Raw genomic sequence first — 24,828 nt, forward strand, 5'->3', positions numbered from 1 at the left:
AAAAGTGAACAATTATCTAGTGATGGTGACAGAAAACAGATCAGTTTTGTTTTCAGGACCTGCTGGGGAGTGGGGGAGGGCAGCAGAGAGGAAGCCAAAAGAGACGAGTTTAACAAAACCTTAGCAAAAAGCAAATGACTAGAGTAATCACAGTTTAAAAAAAAGAAGTGTATGTGCATGTATGCACTTATGTGTGTGTATATGTGTGCACTTGTGTGTGCATGTGTGGATGTGTGCATGTGTGTGTGCACTTGTGTGTACATGCATGTGGATGCTAGTGTATGCATGTGTGTGTACGTGTGCGCTTGGGTGCATATGTGTGCACTTGTATGTGCATGCGTGTGCATGCCTAGAAGCCTGTGCTGGCCTAACTTTCAGCAGGATCAGTGCAAATTCTCATTGCAGCGGAAAGGAGGCGGTTGCAGTGCTCAGGCTGTGGGTGACAAGGTGTGGGGAAGGGGTGTCTACTTTTGGTGACCGATCTCCGTTCTCATCACCTCTCCAGTTATCATCTGAGGAGTTTGCTGTGTGCTGTGACTCCAGGGCCGCTCCAGGCCCAGGTCTCTCTTTCTACTAACATCCAGCCCAGGGGCAGATCATCCAATAAGCAAGGTAAGAACAGGCTCACTCGTGCTTACTTATTAGTCTGCAGTGAGCTATTTCACACGGGTTCCACCACATTAAAGATTACTGCAGGTTAGTATGGAAACCTTGGTGGTGGAGTGGTCAAGTAGTACGGCTGCTAACCAAAAGGCAGGCAGTTTGGATCCACCATGTGCTCCCTGGAAACTCTATGGGCCAGTTCTACTCTGTCCTATAGGGTTGCTATGGATCAGAATTGACTCAACGGCAATAGGTATGAGTACAGATTAGTAAGTAAGCACAAGTGAGCCCGTGCTTACCTTGCTTACTGTGTCATCCACCCCTGTCAGGGATTGTAAATTTGAAAAGAGGTTTTGATTCCGTAGGAAGGTGCTGTGGGGTTGGGAGAGAGACAGATGCCAGCCATACATGGAAGCCATACGTGGAACTGTCCCTGATGTGGTGAAAAAACATGAAATTGTTCACTACAGATGATCTGGCAAGCAAGGTAAGCATAGTGCTTACCTTGCTTATTAGATAATCCACCCCTGAGCCAACCCCTGTCAAAGGCATGGAAAATGCCTGCAAGCACACTGCAGGAGTGGAGAGATGGGTGAGACTCTTTCAGGCTTCTATCGCACCCGCACGCGCGCACACACACGCACGGCCATCTTCGCTCCACCACTAGTCGTGCCATCTGTGCACAGGTAATACCCTGAGACTTGACACACCCAGGCTCCAAATTAGAAGCAAATGATAACATTGGTAATAATGGAAAACATAGATTTTGTAGGGAGATTAGAATTTTTTAAGCCCCCATATCTTTAAAGAAAAATGTTTGCCAACCACCAGTTAGAATCAGAGCATTTCTCCAACGGGAACCTCAAAATGCTTAGTGGAATTTTTAGACCCTGAGTCTCTTTTGGCCCCTTCTCTCTCCCTCCCTTCCCCGTAACTCACTCATTGTCCTTCTACTTGTTATCCTCCCCTTTCCTGTCTTCCTCACCGTCTCGTCCCCCGCCCATTCTCCTTCTTCCTCTCCCTATTTACCTTCATCTCAGCCCCTTTCTACCTTCCATCACCTTGCCCTCCGCTCTCCTCCTCCCTTTGTCCTCTTCATCTTCCCCTTCTCTGACTTCCCCTCTTCTCTCCCTCCAGTGCCTCCTCCCACTCCTTTTTCCTCCCCCTCTTTCCTACTTCCTCCCCTTAGTGCCCCGTCTTCCATTATTTCTCCCCTCATCTATTTGTCCCATAACATTTCTCCCAAATTTCTTATTGATTAGAAAAAAATCATGTATTTTTCAAATTCATAATAAATAATATTTATAGAAATAATCAACAAAAAATAAAAGTGCTACTGGCTAAAACTTCATATAGTAAGATTTTCTGCTGCCTGAAAACTGGCAGATGAATCCCAGTATCATGATATAATTTATAACTGCAAATTTTGACCAAGGAAAATGTGTACTTCTGAGAAATAATGACTACAAATCAGAATTTACGATGAGGGAATGACAAAATGTGATCAGGGGAAATATTTATTAAATTAATCAATTCTGTACTATAAAAGAAAGACATCCCGGTCTCCAGGTGCCCTTGGTAGAGGAAGAGCTGAAATTGCTAAAGAAATCTGATTGATTCTTCTAAACAACATCACCTCATCAAACAACATATTTACCAAATGACACTGGCATGCAAACTGCAGAAGCGAGGGCTGTGTGTTACCGTTCTGGTTCCCCAGCTGCCCTGCAGCTGACAAGCACCAGACACCTGCAGGAGGTGAGCAGTGAATCACACTGAGGAACGCAGTAGCTTCCAAAGCCACTGGGGAGACCAAAAACAGGAGGGAAAGCAAACTGTAGAAAGATTGCATTATTCATAAAGTTAAACCACTTCCTGGAATGTTTCCAAATCACCGTTTTGAAAAGAGAGACTTTGCTCAGAGCAAGCCACTCAGTTCTGCCTCTTATAAAATACCCTAGCAACTGGTTCTGGTTCATGCTTATAATAATGAATTATAAAAACATACAATCATATACACGTTGTTGTTTTTAGGTCCCGAATCAAAGCAACCCTGCATACCACAGGAAAAAACAGTCCCCAGCCCTGCACCACCGGTACAATCGTTGTTACACTTGAGCCAATAGTTGCAGCCACTGTGTGGATCCACCTCGTTGGGGGTCTTCCTCTTTTCTGCTGACCCTGTACTTTACCAAGCATGATGTCCTTCTCCAGGGACTGGTCCCTCCTGACAACACATCCAAAATATGTAAGACGCAGTCTCGACATCCTTGCTTCTAAGGAGCATTGTGGTTGTACTTCCTCCAAGACAGGTTTGTTCGTTCTTTCGGCAGTCCGTGGTATATTCAATATTCTTCGCCAACACCACAATTCGAAGGCGTCAACTCTTCTTCGGTCTTCCTTATTCATTGTCCAGCTTTCACATGCAGATGATGCGATTGAAAATACCATGGCTTGGGTCAGGCCCACCTTAGTCTTCAGGGTGACATCTTTGCTCTTCAACATTTTAAAGAGATCCTTCGCAGCAGATTTGCCCAATGCAATGCGTCTTTTGATTTCCTGACTGCTGCTTCCGTGGGTATTGATTGTGGATCCAAGTAAAATCAAATCCTTGACAACTTCAATGTTTTCTCCATTTATCATGATATTGCTTATTGGTCCAGTTGTGACAATTTTTGTTGTCTTTACGTTGAGGTATAATCCATACTGAAGGCTGTGGTCTTTGATCTTCATCAGTAGGTGCTTTAAGTAGTCTTTACTTTCAGCAAGCAAGGTTGTATCATCTGCATAATGCAGGTTGTTAATGAGTCTTCCTCCAATCCTGATGCCCTGTTTTCCTCATGTAGTTCAGCTTCTCAGATTATTTGCTCAGCACACAGATTGAAGAGGTATGGTGAAAGGAAACAACCCTGACGCACACCTTTCCTGACTTTAAACCTTGCAGTATCCCCTTGTTCTGTCTAAACAACTGCCTCTTGATCTATATACAGGTTCCTCACGAACACAATTAAGTGTTCTGGAATTCCCGTTGTTTGCAATATTATTCATAATTTGTTATGATTCACCCAGTCAAGTGCCTTAGTATAGTCAATAGAGCACTGATAAACATCCTTGTGGTGTTCTCTTCTTTCAGCCAGGATCTATATGATATCCCTGGTCCCAGGTCCTCTTCTGAATCCTGCCTGAATTTCTGGCAGTTCCCCTTCGATACACTGCTGCAGCTGCTTTTGAATGATCTTCAGCAAAATTTTACTTGCATGTGATATTAATGATATTGTACGATAATTTCCACATTCAGTTAAATCACCTTTCTTGGGAATAGGCATAAATATGGATCTCTTCCAGTCAGTTGGCCAGGTAGCTGCCTCCAAACTTCTTGGCATAGACAAGTGAGCACTTCCAGTGCTGCATCCATTTATTGAAACACCTCAATTGAAATTTGGTCAATTCCTGGAGCCTTACTTTTTGCCAATGCCTTTAGTGCAGCTTGGGTTTCTTCCTTCAGTACCATTGGTTCCTGATCATATGCTACCTCTTGAAATGGTTGAACATCGACCAATTCTTTTTGGCATAATGACTCTGTGTATTCCTTCCATCTTCTTTTGATGCTTCCTGTCTTGTTTAATATTTTCTCATAGAATCCTTCACTATTGCAACTCGAGGCTTGAATTTTTTCTTCAGTTCTTTCAGCTTGAGAAATGCCGAATGTTCTTTTTTGGTTTTCTTTTTCCAGCTATTCGCACATGTCATTAAAATACTTTGTCTCCTTTAGCCGCCTTTTGAAATCTTCCGTTCAGTTCTTTACTTCATCATTTCTTCCTTTTGCTTTAGCTGCTTGACATTCAAGAGCAAGTTCCAGAGTCTCTTCTGACCTCCATTTGGGTCTTTTCTTTTTTTCCTGTCTTTTTAATGATCTCTTGTTTTCTTCATGTATGGTGTCCTCGATGTCATTCCACAACTTGTCTGGTCTTTGATCATAGTGTTCAATTCATCAAATCTATTCTTGAGATATACTCCAGGTCGTACCTTGGCTCTCGTGGACTTGTTCTAATTATCTTCAGTTTCAACATGAACCTGCATATGAGCAATTGATGGTCTGTTCCACTGTCTGACCCTGGCCTTGTTCTGACTGATAATACTGAGCTTTTCCACTGTCTCTTTCCACACATATAGTCGATTCGATTCCTGTGTATTCCATCTGGCGAGATCCACGTGTATAGTCACCACTAATGTTGATAAAAGAAAAAGTATTTGCAATGAAGAAGTCACTGGTCTTTCAAAATTCTATCATGCGATCTCTGGTATCATTTCATTCACCAAGGCCGTATTTTCCTACTACCAATCCTGCTTCTTTGTTTTCAACTTTTGAGTTCCAATCACCAGTAATTATCAATGTATCCTGATTGCATGCTTAATCAATTTCAGACTGCAGAATCTGGTAAAAATCTTCAATTTCTTCACCTTTGACCTTAGTGGTTGGTGCGTATATTTGAATAATAGTCATATTAACTGGTCTTCCTTGTAGGCATATGGATATTATCCTATCACTGACAGTGTTGTACTTCAGGATTGATCTTGAAATGTTCTTTTTGACGATGAATGCAACACCATTCCTCTTTAAGTCATCATTCCTGGCGTATTAGACGATTCGATTGCCCAATTCAAAATGCCAATACCAATCCATTTCAGCTCACTAAAGCCTAAGATATCGATGTTTGTGTTCCATTTCATTTTTGATGATTTCCAATTTTCCTAGATTCATACTTTGTACATTTCATGTTCCGATTATGAATGGATGTTTGCAGCTCCTTCTTCTCATTTTGGGTTGTGCCACATCAGCAAATGAAGGTCCTGAAAGCTAGAAACTGTCCACATCATTAAGGTCGACTCTACTTTGAGGAGGCAGCTCTTCCCCAATCATCTTTTGAGTGCGTTTCAACCTGGGGGCTCATCTTCTGGCACTATATCAACAATGTTCTGCTGCTAATCATAAGGTTTCACTGGCTAATTCTCTTTAGAAGTAGACTGCCGGGTCCTTCTTCCTAGTCTGTCTTAGTCTGGAAGCTCAGCTGAAACCTGTCCTCCATGGGTGACCCTGCCGGTATCTGAGTACCGGTGGCATAGCTTCCAGCATCACAGCAACACAAAAGCTCCCACAGTATGATAAACCGACAGACGCGGGAGGATCATATATATGCTGGAATTTATTGTTCTTTAATCATTGTTCTTAAGACAGATATCAAATATTACTTGCTAAAACTTGATGAAATGTTTCTAACAGCATTGCGGCATAAGTTTTATCATGTAAAATTACTCAATTTCCTCATCGTAACTGGTGTTCAGTAATTACAAATAAGTGTGTTTTTTTTTTTCTTTTTTTCACCTATGTCTTCATTAGGCACATTGGTAACTTGTCTATACCCTCATCTTTTCACATAACTGTTGCTAAAAAAAAAAAAATTGTACATTCAGCAGTCTCAAAGCAGAACCGTCTAAGTGCACGCTCTATGCTTTACCATTAACTCGCCCTTCAAGAAATTCAGTCAACTGTCCCCTTACTTGGCCCCCTACAACCTCAGCATGCAAGAAAATGAGTTTTTCTAATTTTCATCTCTGTCTCAATCAATTTGCTCAAATACTTTCCACAAGCTGACTGCATGAGGACCGTGCAATCACAGACACAGACTATCTGTGAATCAGCCTTATCCCTCCCCCACTGCCTGAGGGCAGCCATCAGTCATCATAGCCTCCATGACCTTTTCTTATTTCAGGTCGGTTCCTCACATTCCTTTTAGATACAGCTTCTTGCTGCCCATATAATCTACCCCTTGTCCTGAGTGGAAAATTACTTTTGAAAAGAACAATGAGTAAGATAAGTGACCCATGTGTAAAGGCATAGGAAGTCTTGCTCCCTGAAAGTAATGTATTTTCTGTTGTTGTTGTTGTTGCTAGTGCCAGTTCTGACTCATATTGACTCTATGTACAACAGAACGAAATAGTGCCCAGTCCTGTGCCATCCTCATAACGGTTGTTATGCTTTAGCCCATTGTTGCAACTGCTGTGTCAATCCATTTGATTGAGGGTCTTCCTCTTTCTCACTGACCCTCTACCAAGCGTGATGTCCTTTTCCAGGGATTGGTCCCTCCTGACAACATGTCTTATGTGAGATGTACTTTCTTCATCTTGCTTCTAAGGAGCATTCTGGTTGTACTTCTTCCAAGACACATTTGTTCATTCTTTTGGCAGTCCATGGTATATTCAATATTCTTCATCAATACCACAATTCAAAGGTCTCAATTCTTCTTCGGTCTTTCTTATTCATTGTCCAGCTTTACCATACATATGAAATAAGGCTATTGAAAACACCATAGTTTGGGTCAGGTGCACCTTAGTCTTCAAGGTGACATCTTTGTTTTTCTAACACTTTAAAGCCTTTTTTTTTTGCAGCAGATTTGCCCAATGCAATGCATCTTTCGATGCCTTGACTGTTGCTTCCATGGGCATTGATTGTGGATCCAAGTGAAATGAAATCCTTCACAACTTCAATATTTTCTCCATTTATCCTGATGTTGTTTATTTGTCCAGTGGTGAGGATTTTAAACCACACAGTATCCACTTGTTCTGTTCGAATGACTGCCTTTTGATCTATGTACAGGTTCCTTATACCACAAATAAGCGTTTTCGTATTCCTATTCTTCACAATGTTGTCCATACTTTATGATCCACACAGTTGAATGTCTTTGCATAATCAATAAAACACAGGCAAATATCTTTCTAGTATTCTCTGCTTTCAGCCAGGATTCATCTGACATCAGCAATGATATCCCTGGTCCCATGTCTTCTCCTGAATCTGCCTTGAATTTCTGGCAGTTCCCTGTCAATATACTGCTGAAGCTGCTTTTGAATAATCTTCAGAAATTTTTACTTGCATGTGGTATTAATGATATTGTTTGATGATTTCCGCATTCAGTAGAAACACCTTTCTTGGTAATAGGCCTAAATATGACTCTCTTCCAGTCAATTGGCCAGGTAGCTGTCTTCCAAATTTCTTGACATAGACAAGTGAGCGCTTCCAGCACAGCATTTGTTTGTTAAAACATCTCAGTTGGTACCCCTTCAGTTCCCGGGACCTTGTTTCCCCAGCGCCTTCAGTGCAGCTTGGACTTCTTCCCTCAGTCGCCTCTTCTTCCTCTGACAGTACAAAGAGACTGAGCCTGCGGTGAATGCGTCTCCAAATACTAATTAATTCATCAACACTGAAATCGTAAAAAAGCTTGAAGGAAAAATGATCTACTCCATTCAAAACTTACTTAGCCAAAAGCCCATCAAAAAGAATTCACCAGGTTGAAATTAAAAAACAAACAAATATTTAATGACTATTGAGTCAAAGAAGACATTTTCTAAAATGCAGTGGTGTTCACAAAATATGGTCTGCGTCAGTTCCAATTGGGGGAATATTGCTTTCTTATACTAAACGGGCAATGAAAAGGAGGAGTCATTCTCCCTATAGGATAAAAAGTTCATATGCATTTACTAGAACAGCTGAAATAATTTAGTAAATTTTCAGTAATTTGGTAAAAATTTAGTAAATTAGTAAATTTTCAAATCCTCTATTTTCTTTATTACCTGAACTCTTAGGTGTTGAGACAGATATTTTAAAGTTTCCCAATACTGTTGTATTTCTGTCATTTTTTCATTGAATTACTAAGGTCTTTTGTTTTATAGGAGTCCTGGTGGCACAGTGATTAAGAGCTTAGGCTGATAACCAAAAGGTCAGTGGTTCAGATTCACCAGCCACTCCTCGGAAACGCTGTGGGGCAGGTCTACTCTGTCCTATATGGTCACTGTGATTCAGAATCAATTTGACAGCACAGGTTTGGGTTTTTTATATACTTTATATATTTTAATGCAATTTGTTTTAGCACAGCTTCATAAAACTTAAACTGACAAAATAAATAATACTACTTGTCACTTTATTTTTTATTTTTATTTATTTATTTCACAATATTTAAGAAGTATACAAAACTATAAAAACAACATAACAAATACCTGTATACTACCAACCTAACTTAAAAACTGAAACATAGCACAATTAAATTTTCTTTGTGATCCTTTCCCTGGGCTATCCTTCTTCCTCCTTCCCCAGATAAAATCATCACCCTAACTTTGAAGTTTATCTTTCTTATGCATTTTTTATACTTTTGTTAGCTCATGTAGTATTTTATTCTGTCCTATAGGATCACTGGAAACCCTGGTGGCATAGTGGTTAAGTGCTACGGCTGCTAACCAAAGGGTCGGCAGTTCAAATCCACCAGGCGCTCCTTGGAAACTCTATGGGGCAGTTCTGCTCTGTCCTATAGGGTCGCTATGAGTCGGAATCGACTCAAAGGCACTGGGTTTGGTTTTGGTTTTTTGGTAGGATCACTATAAGTTGGAATTGAAGGCAAAGGGTTTGGATGGTTTGGTTTTAATATATTCATGCAATGGAATTTTATGCATGAATGAAAAATGAATTTGAGAAAGACCTTTCAAGCTGGATGAACCTCAAAAGCATATTTAGTAAAAATAAGGAAATACAAAAAAATACATGCAGTGTGAAATAATGTATATTATGTTTTAAAACAAGAATTGTACTTTATCAGTATAAAATGATCCTTTTCCCCCATTTAAATCTTTTTGCCTTGAACTGTTGATTATCTTTTAATATCTAATATTCTGATGTTTGCTTTATTTTGTTTCTATTTTCATGACTTGTAAATGTCCACATTTGTGCTTTCATTCTTTTTAAAGTAGTTTTGCTTTAGATATGTTTGTTTAAACAAAATTTTTTGTTTTTTACCCAATCTCAGAGGCTTTGTCTTTTAATATGGTAGTTCAACCAATTAGCATACTCAACTAAAATATTTAGATGTCTTTTTACGCTTTCATTTTGTTTATAAAATTTCCCTGCCATTTCTTTTTTATTTTTATTTTCTGTTTTCTTACCAGATAAGCCACATGATCTTTACTTTTACTGTAAGCAGTGTTTTCAGATAGGTAGGTACATAGATATGCATCCTGTTTTCAGTTTTAATTAATTAAGCTTAATTTAACTTGTAAGCTTTTCTAAATCATGTCAAGGAGCCCTGATGGTGCAATGGTTAAGCACTCAGCTGCTAATCAAAAGGTCAGCAGTTGGAACCCACCAGCCCCTCTGCTGGAGAACAGACCTGGTGATCTGCTGCCATATAGATTATAGCCTAGGAAACACTATGGGGCAGTTCGACTATGTCATGTAAGGTCACTATGAGCTGGAATTGACTTAACCTATGTTTATTAACTTGTGCTCCTTACATTACCATAGTGAAGAAGAAAACAGCATAGTTTGAATTTTCCTCTATTGAGTAAAATATTTTTAAACACTTTCTTCTGCACCCACTCTTCTCTCCCTAACACACTCCTGGACTTTGTTAGTAAAATTAGTAAGAGATTTTAAATACTAACTATATTATATTATCATTTAATGTGTCTCTTAAGAAAAATACTTGACATCTGCATTGCTTCTAAATTAGCTGTACAGGTGATTTCATTTATTTCTATTGTTTGACTGGTCTCCTGTTTACCATGTGTCTCTTTGTACTCTGAGACAGTCTTACTGTAAGATTTTTTCCCTTTTTTGAGATGAGTATCAATTTATCTTTCAAAGAGACTAGATTCTGCAAGCAGTTTCATGGAACACGTTTAAACGTGTTTATTCTACCTTGATGCATTAGAAAAGGGGAGGAGGGTTTGATAGACTCAAAATCTTTGAGTCATAGCACTTAACCTTAAAGATTAGGAGGCTAATACTCTGGGGCAGCATTTACTGCTGTATCTCAGAGTCTAAGAGGCTGATTTTTCTTTTGTGGGCAATCAATCTTTCTACCTTCTCTTCCCTTTCTTCACCTCCCCTAGCCTCTCTTTCACTTTCCCCTCCCACTCTCTCCCATCATGTTTTTAAATGTATGCTTTGTTCTCATGGAAAGTTTTGCCAGAATAAGTTTAGATCTTTAGTTTTCCTAGCATCATGTGATAAACCCCCTTCCTCCTGCCATTATATCTTTGATTACTGCTTCTGTTGAATTATCCTGGTTTCTCTTTCAGGATCTCTATCTTCATATGTATATCGCCTTTTCTCATAATTTTCACATCCTTGATCACTTGGTCTGTATTCGGGGAAAAAAAGGTCTTTTCAGCTTTATGCTCCACATTAATGATATTACCTCCTACAGAACCAATTCTGGTTTCTACTTGAATAAATATGGATTTGAATTATGTTGTTGTATTTTTAGTATCCTAGCGATTTTCTTATTTCATCCATCTCCTCTTTTGTTGATATTCATCTCAGTTGCTTGCTTCCTTATAATATTCCATTCCTCCTTCATAGAGGCTATATTTTCTTTTACTCTGAGGATTACAGTTTTTTATTTGATTCTTCTCAATTATTTTCAGATGTATGCACATCCTATGATCCAGTTAGATTGCTCTCTTGCTTGGTTTTAAGCTACTTTTTTAAGTTTCTGTGGTTTTTTTTTTCCATTTGCTCATCTTTAATGATATAACCCAGTATTTATCAATAAACTGGGTTTATGAATATTCCTTTTTTCCTACTCTCTGTGAGCTCAAGTACAGTATCTCAGATCATCAACTGAAGATAGATGAGGATTGACATTAGGATTTTTAATTTCCCTTGATTTTAATCTTGTTGTCTCAAAGCTACCACTAAGAAGCAAAATCCAATTCTCAGATTATATCAGGCTTCACCTTCTGTATCTCTTCCCTACTAAATAACATCTCTCCTTTACTCTTTGACTGCTTCTGTCTTATGCAATCTTTATCATTCCCTGATATCAAGGGTTTTCTATCAATGACCCAACACATGAGTAGCTTGCTCATTGGACTATCTCTCCCAAAATGCATTTTGCTACCAGTTTTGTTTTTGTTTTAGGATTTTGTACTCTATCTGAATGTAGAGAAATTGTGAACAGCAGGATGAAGAGGTGTGTGGGCCAGAAGGTCAACTGTGACAAATATTGCAGATGGAGTTATTCTACTCCTTCTCCAATTCACTTCTACCTTGCCTTCCTATAATATTAAGATTGGGTAAGCTGGAAACTGCATTGCTCTGTCTCTTTTGTATGTCAACCCAACGGGTTTTGGATACCCAGGTTCTGCTGAGTAGATGTACTCATGTAAGAAATTGAAGTGGAAATGAACAAGAGGCGGAAGTCATGAAGGAAGATTCTAAAGCCAAAACCAAACCAGTTACCTTCGAGTTGATTCTGACTCATAGTGACTCTACAAGACAGAGTAGAGCTGCCCCATAGGGTTTCCAAGTAGTTCCTGGTGGATTCAAACTGCTGGCCTTTTGGATAGCAGCCTAGCTCTTAGAAAGTCTCTGGAAAACACAGAGATATGGATATATGGCACCTCAGCAGCAGTTTTAGCAGAAGTTTCAGTTTCAAAAAACTTTTCATGGATGCCAAACAGTGGGCAGCAGCACCTTGAGATTCTGCCAGGGAAGACTGGGTATTCCTCCGGAATTTGTCCATCTTGGGTGTATAACATCTAGGCTCAATTTCCTAATATGGTGCTGCATCATTTTTCTTCTATCATTTGCAACTAAAAATACAAGAAGATACAGTGATTGATGGCCGTTATGAATTGAATTATGTCCCTCGAAGATACGTGTTGTAAATCCTGGCTGTATGCTTGTAGTTAAAATCCCATTTGGGAATGGGTTGTCTTTGTTATGTTAATGAGACTTTGTTATGTTTTGAGATACAAAAGAGATGAAACAGGCACGCAAAAGAAGGAGAGATGGGGGAAGATAGATGTGATGCCACATAAAGATCACCAAGGGGCAAAGGAACCCTGGGCCTGCAGATGCTGAAAAGAGACAAGGACCTTCCCCCAAAGCTGACAGAGAGAGACAGCTTTCCCCTAGAGTCTGTGCCCTGAATTCAGGCTTCTAGCCTCCTACTTGTTAAAGCCACCCTCTTATATAGAATTTCTGTTATGGTAGCTCTAGATAACTAAGACAGTGGTAGACGTGGTGTTAGGCAATAGACAATCAAGAAAACAAAAATCTAAGATTGGCTATATGCCATGGTTGGGACTAAAGGCAGCGTCACAAAATGTTACTTATTTTCTGTGATTTCCTGGAATGAAATGCCTATTGAAAGCAAGTCTTTGGCTAACTCAGTAGCTGCAGTGATAAACCATTATAATGAATGGTAGGAACAGAAGGACTGAAAAAGCCTTTGATCTTCATCTGTAAGTGATTCAGGTCCTCTTCACTTTCAGCAAGTGAGTTGTGTCATCTGCTGATCATAGGTTGTTAATGAGTCTTCCTCAGTCCTGATGCCATGTTCTTCTCTTCATATGGTCCAGCTTATCGGATTATTTGCTCAGCATACAGATTGAGTACAGTGAAAGGACACACATCTTTCCTGATTTTAAACCATGCAGTATCCCCGTGCTCTTTTTGAGTGACTGCCTTTTGTTCTATGTACAGTTCCCACATGAGCACAATTAAGTGCTCTGGAATTCTTGTTCTTTGAAATGTTCTCCATAATTTGTTGTGATCTGCACAGTTTAATGCCTTTGCATAGTCAATAAAACACAGGTAAACATCTTTTTGGTAGTCTCTGTTTTCAGTCACGATCCATCTGACATCAGCAATGATATCCCTCTTTCCATATCCTTTTCTCAATCTGGCTTTAGTTTCTGGCAGTTCCCTGTTGATGCACTGCTGCAACCATTTTTGAATTCTCTTTAGCAAAATTTTACTTGTGTGTGATATTAATGATATTGTTCAATAATTTCTGCATTCTTTTGGATCACTTTTCTTTGGGATGGGCACAAATATGGATCATTTCCAGTCAGTTGGCGAAGTAGCTATCATCCAAATTCCTTGGCCTAGACGATTGAGGACCTCTGGTACTGCATCTATTTGTTGAAACGTCTCAGCTGGTATTCCATCAGTTCTTGGAGCTTTTTTGCAGATGCCTTCAGTGCAGCTTGGATTTCTTCCTTCAATACCATCATCACATGCTACCTTCTGAAATGGTTGAACATAGAATAATTCTTTTTGGTAGAGTGACTCTGTGTATTCCTTCCATCTGCTTTTGATGCTTCCTACATCATTCAATATTTTGCCCACAGAATACTTCAAAATTTGCAACTCGAAGCTTGAATTTTTTCTTCAGTTCTTTCAGCTTGAGAAATGATAATCATGTTCCTAACTTTTGGTTTTCTAACTCCAGGTCTTTGCACATTTCATTATAATATTTTATCTTCTCAAGTAAAATGGTACAGATTTAAAAAATCATTAAATTTATAATTTAATTTATTTTTCAAAATTTTGCCATTTCTTTTTTAAATTTGCAAAATCCTGAATAGTATAGTGGATTATCATAAATTTAATTATGTGGCAATTACAGCTGCTGTTCCACCTTGAAATTATTTCCTGGAGTAAACCAATACACACTGGACAATTAGTAAGCAGCTCTTGACCTGGAAGAAATGTTTTTCTCCTATATCAGTAAAAAAAAAAGTACACTAGAATCTATTTTTCTTTCAACCATCTAGAATATCAATACACATTCATGCTCTTACCTCAGGACTCCATCAATTCTATAGCTCCCTGCCATACATAATTCGATCATCATGGACATTGATTCTATACTCCCCCCCTCCCAGTAGAATATCATGCTGGTTCACTACATGGATGACATCATGAAGATGGGACCTGATAATAAGGTAAAAATAGCAGGTGCTTTTGATGCCCTTGTAAGACACATGCATGACAAACGATGAAAATTAAATCCCATGAAAATGCAGGAGGTCCAGTGATGTGGGTTATGTCCCGATAACACCTCCCACCTAAAAAATAACACCTCAGCATGTGAGGAAGTGGGGGCATCAGTGGAAAAACTGCACTTTCTGACCTGGAAGACTAGAAACCTGTGACTATTGAGGACAGTAGGGGAAACCAGATAGAAAAAGCCAAAGAAGGGATTGCAAAATATGCCAATCCACATGTCTGACTGACTTGTGGACCATGAAGTCATAGAATGGACTCAAAGCACTCTAGCTAACAACATGCAACCTGAACAGAGAACAGAGTCCCCATCCCTTAAATAAATTTTCACTTCAAGTCCAAACAAGATAATTGCCCTCAAAAACAAAACAGACATTAGAGAAAAATGTATAACATACAAAATTATCCAAAACACAAACAGCCATAAAAATGAAATATATTATCAAGAGAAAAGAAAATCAAATATAAATTACTCCAATATTAAAACTAATAGCCAAGGATTTTAAAGTGACTGATAATTATTCTCCATGAAGTACAATAAATATGCTCTTAATAAATGAAATAGTAGAAATAAGAACAATAAAAATAAGCCAAATGGAGAATATAAAACTGAAAAATAAAATCTGAAATAAGGAATTCACTGGATACACTTAAAAGCTGAATGGAGATGACAGAGGAAAGAGTATATGAACCTGAAGACAGATCAATCAACATTATCCAATGTGAAGAACAGAAATAAAAGTTTAAAAAAACAAAAACAAACAAAAATGAATAGATTATCAGGGTTCTGTTGGTTTTTTTTTTTTTATAATTAGAGCACCAAAAGAAGAAGAGAAAGATAATGGGGAAAAGTAATACATATGAGGAAATACTGACTTAAGTTCCCCAATTTGATGAAAGACAGAAATCTATAGATACAAGATGACCAATAAACACAAAACAGAATTAACAGTGAAGCCCATACTGAGGTGCATCAAAGTTGGAATTTTAAATCCAAAGATAAAAAGAAAATTTTGAAAGCATAAGAGAAAAACAATACATTACATAAATAACCTGCCGAAATCCACTGCGGTCAAGTTGATTCATAGTGACCCTATAGGACAGAGTAGAACTGCCCGATAGGGTTTTCAAGGAACACCTGGTAGATCCAAACTGCCAACCTTTTGGTTAGCAGCCATAGCTCTTAACCACTAAGCCACCAGGGTTTCCATTATATAAATAGGAACAACAATTCAACTAATGGGGTCTTCTCATGAGAAACTATGGTGAACAGAAAAAAGTGAAACAACAGCTTTAGGGTAAAGGAAAAAGATGAACAACTCCCAATTCTATGTCTTCTAAAAATATCCTTAAAGACTAATGGAAAAATAGAGACATTTAAGATTAAAAAAAAAAAAAACTAAGAGAATCATTTTAAAAGCTCCTAAAGAATGTCTTCACGCTGAAGAAAAATGACACCAGGTGGAAACTTGAATTCTCAGAAAGAAATGGAGAACATCAGAAATGGTAAATCACTGGATAAATACAAAATACTTTTTTTTTTTGCTTCCTTACTCTTATTTTTATTTTTTTCACTGTTTACTCTTATTTAGTGTTATGTGAATAGTTACTCTTATTTACTGTTATGTGAATAATTACAGACATATAATATTGCAAGATTTCTACATTTTACATGAACTGGTAAAATAACCGCAAGTCAGGTGTGAAAAATCAAGGTTATGTATTATAATCCCTAGAGCAATCATTAAATAATAATGTGAAGAAATATAGCTAAAACATCACTTGTTATTGTTAGGTGCCGTTGAGTTCGTTCCAACTCATAGCAACCCTATATACCACAGAACAAAACACTGACCGGTCCTGTGCCATCATTGTTATGCTTGAGCCCATTGTTGCAGCCACTGTGTGGATCCATCTCGTTGAGGGTCTTCCTCTTTTCTGCTGACCCTGTACTTTACCAAGCATGATGTCCTTCCTCAGGGACTGATCCCTCCCAACAACATGTCCAAAGTATGTAAGACCCAGTCTCGACATCCTTGCTTCTAAGGAGGATTCTGGTTGTATTTCTTCCAAGACCGATTTGTTGGTTCTTTTGGCAGTCCGTGGTATGTATTTTCAATATTCTTCACCAACACAATTCAAAGGCGTCAATTTTTCTTCAGTCTTCCTTATTCACTGTCCAGCGTTCACATGCATATGATGTGATTGAAAATACCATGGCTTGGTTCAGGCACACCTTAGTCTTCAAGGTGACATCTTTGCTTTTCAACACTTTGAAGAGGTCCTTTGCATCAGATTTGTCCAATACAATGTGTCTTTTGATTTCTTGACTGCTGCTTCCATGGCTGTTGATTGTGGATCCAAGTAAAATAAAATTCTTGACAACTTCAATCTTTTCTCCATTTACCATAATGTGGCTTATTGGTCCAGTTGTGAGGATTTTTGTTTTCTTTATGTTGAGGTGTAATCCATACTGAAGGCTGTGGTCTTTGATATTCATCAGAAAGTGCTCCAAGTCCTCTTCACTTTCAGCAAGTAGGGTTGTGTCATCTGCATAACTCAGGTTGTTAATGAGTCTTCCTCCAATCCTGATGCCCTGTTCTTCTTCATATAGTCCAGCTTCTAGGAGTATTTGCTCAGCATACAGATTGAATAGGTATGGTAAAAAGATACAACCCTGACACACACCTTTTCTGACTTTAAACCACTCAGTATCCCCTTGTTCTGTCCGAACAACTGCCTCTTGATCTATGTAAAGGTTCCTCATGAGCCCAACTAAGTGTTCTGGGACTCCCGTTCTCTGCAATGTTATCCATAATTTGTTATGATCCACACAGTCAAATGCCGTTGCATAGTCAATAAAACACAGGTAAACATCCTTCTGGTATTTGCTGCTTTCAGCCAGGATCCAGCTGACATCAGCAATGATATCCCTGGTTCCACGTCCTCTTCTGAATCCTTCCTGAGTTTCTGGCAGTTCTCTGTCAATATACTGCTGCAGCTGCTTTTGAATGATCTTCAGCAAAATTTTGCTTGCTTGTGATATTAATGATATTGTTTGATAATTTCTGCATTCAGTTGGACCACCTTTCTCAGGAAATAGGCATAAATATGGATCTCTTCCGGGCAGTTGGCCAGGTAGCTGCCTTCCAAATTTCTTGGCATAGAAGAGTGAGCACTTCCAGCCCTGCATCCGTTTGTTGAAACACCTCAGTTGGTATTCAGTCAATTCTTGGAGACTTATTTTTCGCCAATGCCTTCAGTGCAGCTTGGACTTAGTAGTATCCATACGCCTAAAACCAGTTAATACTGGTTTTCCTTGCAGACGTATGGATATTACCCTATAACTGACAGCATTATACTTCAGGATAGATCTTGAAATGTTCTTTTTGACGATGAATGTAACACCGTTCCTCTTCAAGTTGTCATTCCCAGCATGGTAAACTATATGTTTGTTTGATTGGACTGGACTATAAGACAGAAAATGATACCGGTGAGGGGTCGACTTCTTGGATCACGTAGACACATGAGACTATGTGTGCAGCTCCTGTCTAGGGGGGAGATGTGATGGCCGAGGGGGACAGAAGTTGGCTGAATGGACACAGAAACACAGGGTGGAGAGAAGGAGTGTGCTGTCATTAGGGGGAGAGCAACTAGGTGTATATAGCAAGGTGTATATAAGGTTTTGTATGAGAGACTGACTTGATTTGTAAACTTTCACTTTAAAGCACAATAAAAACTAAAAAAATAAAAATATATTTCAAGATAAAAAATATTACCAGAGATAAAGAGGAGCATTATGATAAAATGGTTGAGTTATCAGGAAGAGGTGTCAATTATGGCCATGTCTGTATCTAACAACAGAGCTTTAAAATACATGAAGCAAACTTGACAAAATTAAAGAAAGAAGCAACATTTATCTATTGATTCAACACAATCTCATTGAAAATCCCAGGAGGAATATTTGGTACAAATTGATTGGCTGATTCTACAGTGTATATAGAAATACAAAGGACTTAGTTTAGCCAAATCAGTTTAGGAAAAATACATAACAAAACTGCATTGGAGGGTATCTTAGTTATCTAGTGCTGCAGCGACAGAAATACCACACAAGTGGATGGCTTTAACAAAGAGAAATGTATTCTCTCACAGTCTAGTAGTCTACAAACCCAAATTCAGGGTGTCAGCTCCAGGGGAAGGCTTTCTCTGTCAGCTCTGGAGGAAGGTCCATGTCATCAATCTTCTCTCGGTCTTCCCTCGGTCTCCACGCAGGAACCTCAGGCCCAAAGGACAGGCTCTATTCCTGGCACTGCTTTCTTGGTGGTATGAGGTGCCCATGTCTGTCTGCTCACTTCTCTCTTTTATATCTCAAAAGAGATTGGCTTAAGACACTATCTAATCTTGTAGATCTTATCAATATAACTGCTGCTAATCCATCTCATTAACATCATAGTGATAGGATTTACAACATGTAGGGAAATAATATCAGATGACAAAATGGTAGGCAATCATACAATACAGGGAATCATGACATAGCCAAGCTGACAGATGTTTGGGGGGAACACAATTCGATCCATGACAGACAGCTTATACTACTTGATTTCAAGACTTACTGTAATACTATAGTAATCAAGAGAGTGCAGTATTGGTATAAGGATAGATATATAGACAAGGAAATAGCCTGAAGAGTCCAGAAAGAGTGTCACATATTTAGTTAATCGATTTTCATCAATGGTGCTAAGAAAATTTAATGGGAATATAAATAATAAAGGTTATTTACTTGTAAAACAAAATTAACCCCAAATCCTAATGAAGCTGACAAGCAGACTAGCAAATCGAAGTCAGTCAGACACGGGTTGGAAGAACAGAAGGGTTTATTCACAGTTTGCAAACTGGGAGGCAGGCCAGGTCTCACCACCTAAGGCTGCCAGCTCCCTGAATTAAACCAGATTTGCTCCTTACATAGGGAGAGACACACATATTCATGAACAGTGAGGTGAGGATCTTCAATCCTGCGATTCATGCACAGTCTCAGTAATTTTCATGCATGAGTTTTTGCCCACGGCTCTAAAAACACTGCACACAGCCCCCCAAAAATGGTGAAGGCTCACTACTGACACCCAAGGAAGGGCGTGTAGCAGGTAAATTCAGAGTCGGTGTGCCTGAGCCTTGGTCTCCTGCCAGGAGAAGAGCGGAAACCTGGTGAATCAACCAGTCATGCTGAGGTGTTGTGAAAGTTGCAACAAAAATGTAACAAGGGGAGCCAAGATGGCAGAATAGACAGATGCTTCCGGCAAGCCCTCTTTAAACAAAGACCCGAAAAAAACAAGTGAAATGAGTATATTTGTGACAAGCTGGGAGCCCTGAGCATCAAAGGCAAGCTTAGACAATAAACAGAGGGGGAGGGGGAGGGGGAGGAAGAGACCATTCAGAAGTGGAGAGGAGTTACCAGACCTGAATCGTGGGGAGCCCACAGGCACCATTCCCGGAGCAGCGGTGGCGGTGGCGGCGGGCTGGTACTAGCATTCGGCGGCACTTTCCTCAGGGACAAGCAGCCAGCTGCACAGCCTACTCACACCTCCAGAATCTGAGGAGAACAGCAGGCTTGGCAATAGCTAAGTACTTGCGTATCTTTTACCGAGACCCCCAACCCCCAACCCGGCTTCAGCGGCTGAATCCATGGGCCTGAGATAGACCATGGGGAACACCTAGAGCCATCTCCCCGGCCTTGGGGAAGGAAAAAAAATGCAATTGGGGGGAAAAGATAATTTGCTAGCTCCATTAACTGGGGGAGCTCAGGACAGAAGCGGCTCCTGTCCAGGCATAAACTGTCTGTGGACCTTCAGCACGTTTCCCTTCTGCATGGACCTGTATGGGCCTATTTCAGGAGAATAGGCCCTTGTTGGCAAACTCCAGCCATTTAAGCCGTGCGGTGGAGAGGTGGGTGTTTGACATTTGACATTGGTTTGCCTATTAAACAAGGTCCTCACCTACCCACATCAGGGACCTAAGGACTCGTAGCTCCAATCAGGTCACCCAGCCACCCACGACAGTGGTCCAAAGATAACTGGCACCTCCCAGTCCTTACAACCAAAAACTTTGGGTGCCCATGGTCCATCTGCAGAACCCACCCACTAGCATGCTCTAGGGAACAGACACGTGTTTTCCTCAGAGACACTTGGGGGACTGTTCTCAGCCCTTTGCCTTGTTCAGAGCATGACTGCCTGCTGCAGTTAGGTACCTGTATATATGCCAATCACCCCTGCCCCTCTAAGATTGTAGGACAGAGCCTGCACCACACACTTGATGATCAGCTACCTGAAAACCTGATCTGAATTCATACAAGAAAACTGAATGGACTCCTAGACTGATATACCTGATAGCAGATCTAGCCAGCTGCGGACAGGACAACAGAGCTCCAAAGACAAAAATAATCAAGCTAGCTCACTCAAGCAACCCATAGGGGTGTACCAAAAAAAAAAAAAAAAAAAAAACAAAGCAAGAAGCTATGACACAGTAAGCAAGCATAAACTAATACAATAACTTATAAATGGCTCGGAGACAACAGTCAATATCAAGTCACATAAAGAAACAGACCATGATCACCTCAACAGGCTCTCAAAACAAAGAATCCAGGGATCTTCTAGATAAAAGTGCATTCCTGGAATTACCAGATGCAGAATACAAAAGTTTAATATACGGAACCCTTCAAGATGTCAGGAAGGAAACGAGGCAATATGCACAACAAGCCAAGAAACACACAGATAAAACAACTGAAGAAATTAGAAAGATTATGCAGGAACATAATGAAAAGTCTAATAAGCTGGAAAAATCCATAGACAGCAATCAGAAATTCAGAAGATTAACAATAAAATTACAGAATTAGACAACTCAATAGCAAGAGGAGCAGAATTGAGCAAGTAGAAGCCAGAATTTCTGAACTCAAAGATAAATCACTTGGCACTAATATATTTGAAGAAAAATCAGATAAAAGAATTAAAAAAGTGAAGAAACCTTAAGAATCATTGGGACTCTATCAAGAGAAATAACCTATGAGTCATTGGCGTACCAGAACAGGGAGGGATAAAAGAAAATACAGAGAGAATTGTTGAAGATTTGTCGGCAGAAAACTTCCCTGATATTGTGAAAGATGAGAAGATATCTATCCAAGATGCTTATAGAACCCCACATAAGGTAGATGTTAGAAGAAAGTCACCAAGACATATTATAATCAAACTTGCCAAAACCAAAGATAAAGAGAGAATTATAAGAGCAGCGAGGAATAAACAAAAAGTCACCTACAAAGGAGAGCCAATAAGAATAAGTTTGGACTAGGTGGCAGAAACCATGCAGGCAAGAAGGCAACAGGATGACATATTTAAAAAACGGACAGAAAAAAATTGCCTGCCAAGAATCATATCTCCAACAAAACTGTCTGTTAAATATGAAGGTGAAATTAAGACATTTCCAGATAAACACAAGTTTAGGGAATTCGTAAAAACGAAACCAAAACTACAAGACGTACTAAAGGGAGTTCTTTGGTAAGAAAATCAATAACATCAGGTATCAACCCAAGACTAGAACACTGGGCAGAGCAACCAGAAGTCAACCCAGAAAGGAAAATCCAAAAAAACAAACCAAGATTATATTAAAAAAAGCCTGAAACACGGTAACAGTGATGTTATTATATAAAAGAAGACAACATTAGAATAACAAAGAGAGACTAAGAAATGTAATCATACACCTTCCATATGGAGAGGAAGATATGGTGATACAAAGAAAAAAAAGTTAGTTTTAAATTTAGAAAAAAGGGTAAATAATAAGGTAACCACAAAGGAGACAAACTATCCTACACATGAAAAGAAATTACAAGGGAGAAATACAGACTCAGCAGAAACAAAATCAACAACAATGAATGTGAGGAAAGGACAATATATAAAGAAAATCTACTCAGCATATAAAATCAACTGTGAAAAAGAAACTGTCAACACACAAAAAAGACACCAAAATGATAGCACTAAATTCATACCTATCCATAATTACCCTGAATCTAAATGGACTCAATACACCAATAAAGAGACAGAGAGTGGCAGAATGGATTAAAAAACAAGATCCATCTATATGCTGCCTACAAGAGACACACCTTAGACTTAGAGACACAAACTAAAACTCAAAGGATGGAAAAAAATATATCAAGCAAACAACAATCAAAAAAGAGCAGAAGTGGCAACATTAACTTCTGACAAAATAGACTTTAAAGTTAAATCCATCAGAAAGGATAAGGAAGGATACTATATATATATTAAAGGGACAATACACCAAGAAGATATAACCATATTAAATATTCATGTGCCCAATAACAGGGCTGCAAGATACCTAAAACAAAATCTATCAGCACTGAAAAGTGAGATAAACAGCTCCACAATAATAGTAGGAGACTTCAACACACCACTTTCAGTGAAGGACAGGACATCCAGAAAGAAGCTCAATAAAGACACGGAAGATCTAAATGCCACAATCAACCAACTTGACCTCGTAGATATATACAGAACACTCCACCCAACAGCAAACAACTATACTTTCTTTTCTAGTGCACATGGAACATTCTCTAGAATAGACCACATATTAGGTCATAAAGCAAGCCTTAGCAGAATCCAAAACATCAAAACATTACAAAGCATCTTCTCTGACCATAAGGCCATAAAAGTGGAAATCAATAACAGGAAAAGCAGGGAAAAGAAATCATACACTTGGAAACTGAACAATACCCTGCTCAAAAAAGACTGGATTATACAAGACATTAAGGATGGAATAAAAAAATTCATAGACTCCAATGAGAATGAAAACACGTCCTATGAAAACCTTGGGACACAGCAAAAGCAGTGCTCGGAGGCCAATTTATATCAATAAATGCACACATCCAAAAAGAAGAAAGGGCCAAAATCAAAGAATTATCCCTACAACTTGCACAAATAGAAAGAGAGCAACAAAAGAAACCCACAGGCACCAGAAGAAAACAAATAATAAAAATTAGAGCTGAACTAAATGAAATAGAAAACAGAAAAACAATTGAAAGAATTAACAAGACCAAAAGCTGGTTTTTGAAGAAATCAACAAAATTGATAAACCACTGGCCAAACTGACAAAAGAAAAACAGGAGAGGAAGCAAATAACCCAAATAAGAAATGAGAAGGGCAGTATTACAACAAACCCAAGTGAAATTAAAATAATCATATCAGATTACTATGAAAAACTATACTCAAACAAATTTGAAAACCTAGAATAAATGGATGAATTCCTAGAAACACACTACCTACCAAAACTAACACAAATGGAGGTAGAACAACTAAATAGACTCATAACAAAAGAAGAGATGGAAAAGGTCATCAAAAAACTTCCAACAAAAAAAAAACCCTGGTCCAGACGGCTTCACTGCAGAGTTCTACCAAACTTTCGGAGAAGAGTTAACACCACTACTACTAAAGGTATTTCAGAACATAGAAAAGGATGGAATACTACCAAATTCATTCTATGAAGCCACCATATCCCTGATACCAAAACAAAGTAAAGACACCTCAAGAAAACTATAGACCTATATCCCTCATGAATGTAGATGCAAAAATCCTCAACAAAATTCTAGCCAATAGAATTCAACAAAATATCAAAGAAAAATCACCATGACCATGTGGGATTCATACCAGGTATGCAGGGATGGTTCAACATTAGAAAAACAATTAATGTAATCCACCACATAAATAAAACAAAAGAGAAGAATCACATGATTTTATCAATTGATGCAGAAAAGGCATTTGACAATGTTCAACACTCATTCATGATAAAAACTCTCAGCAAAATAGGAATAGAAGGAAAATTTCTCAACATAATAAAGGGCATTTATACAAAGCCAACAGCCAACATCATCCTAAATGGAAAGAGCCTGAAAACTTTCCCACTGAGATCAGGAACCAGACAAGGATGCCCTTTATCACCATTCTTATTCAACATTGTGCTGGAAGTCCTAGCCAGAGCAATTAGGCTAGATAAAGAAATAAATGGCATCCAGATTGGCAAGGAAGAAGTAAAAGTATCTCTATTTGCGGCTAGATAAAGTAATAAACGGCATCCAGATTGGCAAGGAAGAAGTAAAAGTATTTCTATTTGCAGATGACATGATCTTATACACAGAAAACCCTAAGGGATCCTCCAGAAAACTACGGAAACTAATAAAAGAGTTCAGCAGAGTACTGGGGTACAAGATAAACATACAAAAATCAGTTAGATTCCTCTACACCAACAAAAAGAACATCAAAGACAAAATCACCAAATCAATGCCATTTACAGTAGCCCCCAAGAAGATAAAATACTTAGGAATAAATCTTACC

This window comes from Loxodonta africana, chromosome 11 (assembly GCF_030014295.1).
Source record: "Loxodonta africana isolate mLoxAfr1 chromosome 11, mLoxAfr1.hap2, whole genome shotgun sequence".
Lineage (NCBI taxonomy): Eukaryota > Metazoa > Chordata > Mammalia > Proboscidea > Elephantidae > Loxodonta > Loxodonta africana.